The sequence below is a fragment of the Chiloscyllium punctatum genome, chromosome 2, assembly GCF_047496795.1.
Source record: "Chiloscyllium punctatum isolate Juve2018m chromosome 2, sChiPun1.3, whole genome shotgun sequence".
Taxonomy (NCBI): Eukaryota; Metazoa; Chordata; class Chondrichthyes; order Orectolobiformes; family Hemiscylliidae; genus Chiloscyllium; species Chiloscyllium punctatum.
Window position 1 is genome coordinate 91,958,174 of NC_092740.1, and position 6,000 is coordinate 91,964,173.

The window sequence follows — 6,000 nt, forward strand, 5'->3', positions numbered from 1 at the left end:
GGGCTGGGTGAGTGGGGGCGGTGTCTAGGGGCGGCGCGTAAAGTCCGGGGTGGGGCGTGATGGTCCAGGGGCGGGGCGATGACGGGCCTGTGGGGCGGCTTGCGGACGAGGTGTGAGGCGTGAGGTCCAGGGCAGGACATGAGGTACAGGGGCGGGGCATCAGGCCTGGGGTCAGCATGAGGTCCGGGGAGGAGCGGGACGTGAGGTCTGGTGTTTGGTATATGGGCATGAAATGTGGCACGAGCTGAGATGGCACCTGTGGTGGTGCTGCAAGGGTACAAAGTTACATTTCAATGGGCAGATAGATGTTTGACCCCCTCTCACACATGCACCAGTACCGCTGCTTGCCTGTAGTTCACACAAAGTTAAAACACAAAGAACTGTAGAGGTTTTCGTGCCTCACACAAGCATTGGTAGTTTAGGAACTAGAGGTTCTCTGAGTTTTATTGTTCAACTGCAGCACCAGCTTAGCACACCTTAGCTCAACATATCGTCACTCAGCAGAAGACTAGCTACAGAATAAGATGGTGGTTACACCTTCTGGGAAGACAAACCAGAAGAAAATCGCCATCTCTATAGGGTCAGCTTGGTCATAAGAAGCAAATTGGTCAGGCGTCTCAACAAAACCCCTTGTGTCATAAGTGAGCGCCTCATGACACCTGCGGCTCACCCTGTCCCAGAAGCAACACATCACAACTTTAGGAGCAATTGCTGGGAAAAATGAGACAATATACCATACCTTGCGGCATCCTTGCCTGTACTGGTTGTCAGTTGTATTGACAACATTTTCAGCCTTTGGACTTATGGTGAGGAATCACTGAAACAACCACACAACGATATCAACAAGTTTCATCCCACCATCAGACTTACCCTGGACTATTCTTCAGAATCACTCTCACTCTTGGACACATGCATCTCAGTCAAGGACAGACATCTCAGTACCTCACTCTACCACAAGTCCACGGATAACCTCACAATGCCACACTTCTCTAGCTTCCATCCTATACATGTTAAAGAAGATATTCCCTACGAACAAATCCTGTGCAAATGCAGAATCTGCTCAGATGAGGAGAAACCACAATGGACACCTAAAGCTTTTTAAGCATCCCTCATAAGAACGGGATAGTGTGCAACTCATTGATTGCCAGTTCCGATATGCCACAATGAAAAACTGCAATGACCTCCTCAGAAGACAGGCACAGGATTATGATTGATAAGAGTACCCTTCGTCATCATACTTCCTGGAGTGAAGAAACTACGCAATGTTCTTCACAGCCTTCAACATGTCATCAATGATGACAAGCATCTCGCCAAGATCATCCTTGCGACTTCACGTCTCGCCTTCAAATAACCGCCAAATCTTAAACAGACCATAGTTCACAACAAACTACCCAGCCTTCAGGACAACATCAACCACAACACGAAATAACCCTGCCATGGCAACCTCTGCAAGACATGCCAGATCATTGACATGGATACTAGTCTCACATGTTGGAACACCACCCACCACATATATGGCAAATACTCGTGTGAGAAAGTGAGGATTGCAGATGCTGAAGATCAGAATTGAGTGGGTTGCTGGAAAAACAGCTCAGGCTGATTCAAAGGTAGCTGAGAGTACAATAGGTAGATGAAGGTGAGTGTAATGGTGATAGGTCGGAGAGGAGGGTGGAGCGGATGATAGACAGGTAGGATAGGTCATGAGGGCGGTGCTGAGTTGGAAGGTTGGAACTGGGAAAAGGTGGGGGAGGTGAAATGAGGAAACTGGTGAAATCCACATTGATGCCATGTGGTTGGAGGTTCCCAAGGTGAGGTATTCTTCCTCCAGGCATCAGGTGGTAAGGGTATGGCGATGGGGGAGGCCCTGGTCCTCCACTTGGTGGAGTGGAAGGGGGAGTTAAAGTGTTTGGCCACAGGGCAGTGGGGTTGGTTAGTGCAGCTGTCCCGGAGATGTTCACTGAAGTGTTTCACCACACCCTTACCACCTGATGCTTGCAAGAAGAACGCCTCATCTTCCAACTTTGGACCCTCCAACCACATGGCATCAATGTGGATTTCGCCAGTTTCCTAATTTCCCCTCCCCCCAACATATCCAAGTTCCAACCTTCCAACTCGACACCGCCCTCATGACCTGTCCTACCTGTCCATCTTCCTTCGCACCTATCAGCTCCACCCTCCTCTTCGACCTATCATCATTATCTCCACTTCCGTCTACCTATCGCACTCTCAGCTAACTTCCCCCTGCTTCACCCCCCCTCTCATTTATCTCTGCACCGCCTCGGCTGACAAGCCTAATTCCTGATGATGGGGTCTTACCCGAAACGTCGATTCTCCTACTCCTCAGATACTCATGTGACTCAGCTAATGTTGTGTATCTCATATGTTATAGGCAAGGATGCCCCAAGGCATGGTATATTGGTTAAACCATGATAACGGATTAATGGACACCGCACAACAATGGCCAGACAGGAATGTTCCCACCCAGTCAGGCTACACTTCAGCGGCCAAGGACATTCAGCCTTCAATCTTCGGGTAATGGTCCTCCAACACGACCTTCAAGATACGCAACAACACAGAATTGACAAGCACAAACTGATAGCCAAGTTTGGTACCCATGAAGACAGCTTTAACCGTGATCCTGGGTTCATGCTGTACTATATGGGACTCCACTGCACTGTTCTGTATCTGTAAAATCTTCCATACTGTCTTGTTTTGACACCATCACCTTGATAAATTGTTATGATCTGTCTATCTTAATTAGTTTGTACAGTTTTGGATTACTTATTACTTTGATTAGACCCTTGGCCTGTAAGTCCTATACCTATTATGTCATGCCAGATATTTGGTTCACCTCCAGCACCATCTTATTTTTAATTTTTTTGTAATTATCTCTCTGCCTCATTTAGTCAGAATATAGATCATCCCTTCGCTTGTTATTCAGCTGTTGACAATTTACTTACACCATGTGATATTCTTGATCACCTGCACAGACCTTTTCTTAGGTCTGTTGACACTCCACTCACACCGTTTGTATGATCTTTTGATCTCTGCCCATTGATCTCTCTGCCTACAAATTCTGTGTGTGTGTGCTCCTCTCCCACTTCACCCAATGAAGGCGCAATGCTCCAAGAGCTTTTGATTTCAAACAAACCTGTTGGACTATAACTTGGTCGACCTGAATTCTGACCTTGTCCACCCCAGTCCAACATTGGCACTTCCACATTCTGAATCCCCCAAAAAGACAAGTTGATTTTCAGTGCCAGTGTGGGAATTGATGCACATTTTGGAAAGATGTGTTAGGCAAGGAAGGTGTAGGGAAAACAAATTCCAATGGACTTCTCTTTCCAACAATGGAGCGGCACTGTGGCTCTGTGGTTAGCACTGCTGCCTCACAACACCAGGGACCCCAGTTCGATTCCACCCTTGGGTAACTGTTTGTATGGAGTTTGCACATACATCCCATGTCTGTGTGGGTTTCCTCAGGGTGCTCCGGTTTCCTCCCACAGTCCAAAGGTGTGCCAGTTAGGTGGATTGACCATGCTAAATTGCCCATAGTGTCCAGGGATGTGTAGGGTGGATTAGCCATGGGAAATATAGGGATAGGGTAGAGGGGTAGCTCTGGGTGGGAGGCCATTCAGAGGTTTGGTGTACACTCAATGGGCTGAATGGTCGGCTGCCACAGTGTAGGGATTCTATAAAATTGTGTCCAAGATATCCTAACACTCTTTTCAGCCAGAGGAACATGCAAAAGCGATAAGCAACACCCTGCTCCAAGCACTGATATCTAATTGCTACATCATGGATCAAGCAAGGCACAAAGGTGTCTACACCCCCACATTATGACTGGAGTTGACAACTGTTGTATTTGACCACCAACTAATCCATGCTACCATCTCCATCAAACCGGCAGAGGCAGAAAATACAATGCTGCAGGAGGCTCAGTGATGCTGGACTGAAAGACTCTGAGAAGAAAGACCTGCTGAGGCAGCACCTGCTGCCAAGGTAGTGAAGACCAACATGCCAAAACCGCAGAATGCCCACAGTGCTTGATCAACCTAGAAATCATCATAGAGATCAAGAAGACACTCTGCCTCTTGACCAAGAAACATCAAGACTGGTTTGACAAGAACAATCTGGAGACCCTGATGTATTAGATTGCAGTCGCAATGTGTTCCTGAATTGGCAGCTCAATCAAAACTGAAGACTGAGGTGCACCATAGAACCAATGACCAAAAGAATAGATTGCGAGTGGAAAAAGCGCTGGAGACTCACCAACTTGCTGACAACCACAATGAGCGTGGCTTCTTTAGTGCAATCAAAACCATGTACCATCCAAATACCCAAAGACCTACTCCATTGACAGCCAAAAAACAGTTGCTCATCAAAGACAGAGAAGCAATCAATGCCCATTGGAGACAGCACTTCAAGGACTTCTAAACCAAGACACAGCCTTTGAAGCAAGTGTTATTAAAACCATTCCACAACTCCACTCAGTGCACATCCAATTAGCTTTGAGGGTGCAAAAACCATCCGAAACCTGAAACATATCAAGGGTTCTAGAACAGTAGGAATCCCTGCTGAAGTACAAAAATAGAGCTGAGAGACACACAACACTAATTCATAACTGAGCACCCAAGTTCTGTCATTGAGCACCCAAGATCTGTAATACACAAACATTGCCTGAGGGTGCTGTTATGGTCCAGGCGAGACCCCTCTAAACATTTCAAAAAGGTGACCCAGACACTAACTTTGCAAGTTGTTTTAAGTAGGTGTAATGTGGATATTACAGGAGAGATGCAGCTGGTCAACCCACTTAGTACTAAACAAAACAGAATTTATTTACAAGATTACCGAATGAAACACAAACAAAAGAGAACAGAATACAGAAAATCAAAGTATCCTAAAATCCAACAGATTATCCCAACTTAATGATGCTATTCCAAATAATTGCAACAATCCCCATAGACACCCCTTGGCATAAAAGGTAAAATCAAACACAGGGTCTTACACAAGAGAAGTCAGAGAGAGAGGGCCAGCATGGACCTGCTTCTTTCGGACCAGAAGCTTCAAAACACTACTTCTAAAAACCAAACCAAACCAGAGAAAAGCTAAGCTGGAAGAACTGGCCACTCCCTTTTCATTGTACAAGTAGTTTTTTTTTAGAAAAGAACTTGAAAGCTGATTGCCTGAGGCAGTATCTGTTAACTACAGTCAAACTGGCCCTAAACCATTCAAACTTAGACTTTTTGGAATGTGAGTCTTTTATGACCTCTCTGAAAAAAACAACTTGTTAAAGGAGCAGCTTCGTCACAGTGCATTCACATTCAGAAGCTAAGCTACATTCATGAACACATTCATGGCATATATGAGAGAATGGGCCTCAACTAAACATCTGGAAAACAGAGGTTCTCAGCTGATCCAGTCCAGCTACACAACACTGGCTCTAACCACCAAAACCACAGCGAGTCCCCAGATAATGTGAACCCATAGCTTGGGGGCCTCCTCATGGCGTGAGCAGACATTGACTATGAAATTCAACATTGATTTCAATCTGCCAGTGCAGCCATTGGAGGCCTAAGAAACCAAGTGTTCAAAGTCGGAGACCTCAAACCCAGCACCAAGCTCATGGTCTACAGAACAGCTGTTATCTCCACCCTCCTACATACATCAGAAACACGGACTGTGTACAGTGAACATCTCAAATCCCTGGAGAATTATAACTAACATTGCCGTTGCAAAATTCTGCTAATGCACTGGCAGGTTAGATGGACCAATAAGAGTGTCCTCTCCCAGGTCAATATCCCCAGTATAGAAGCACTGGTCACACATGACCAGCTGTGATGGGTGAGCCACATTACCTACATGTCAGACACAAGACTCCCTAAACAAATTTTCTACTCTGAGCTCTGTAATGGTAAGTGATCACTAGGAGGGCAGAGGAACTGCTACAAGAAAACGCTGAAAACCTCCCTAAACAAAGCAACGTTACATGTGGGAATT

General features: G+C 46.0%; 1 long non-coding RNA gene across 1 annotated transcript; it reads left to right on the forward strand.

The window, feature by feature from the left end:
• The first annotated feature begins 76 nt into the window (after positions 1-76).
• Positions 77-2,757, forward strand: LOC140486464 (uncharacterized). The gene is made up of 2 exons (XR_011962585.1): positions 77-143; positions 2,390-2,757. It is a non-coding gene; the product is annotated as an uncharacterized lncRNA (long non-coding RNA).
• The last annotated feature ends 3,243 nt before the right edge of the window (positions 2,758-6,000 follow it).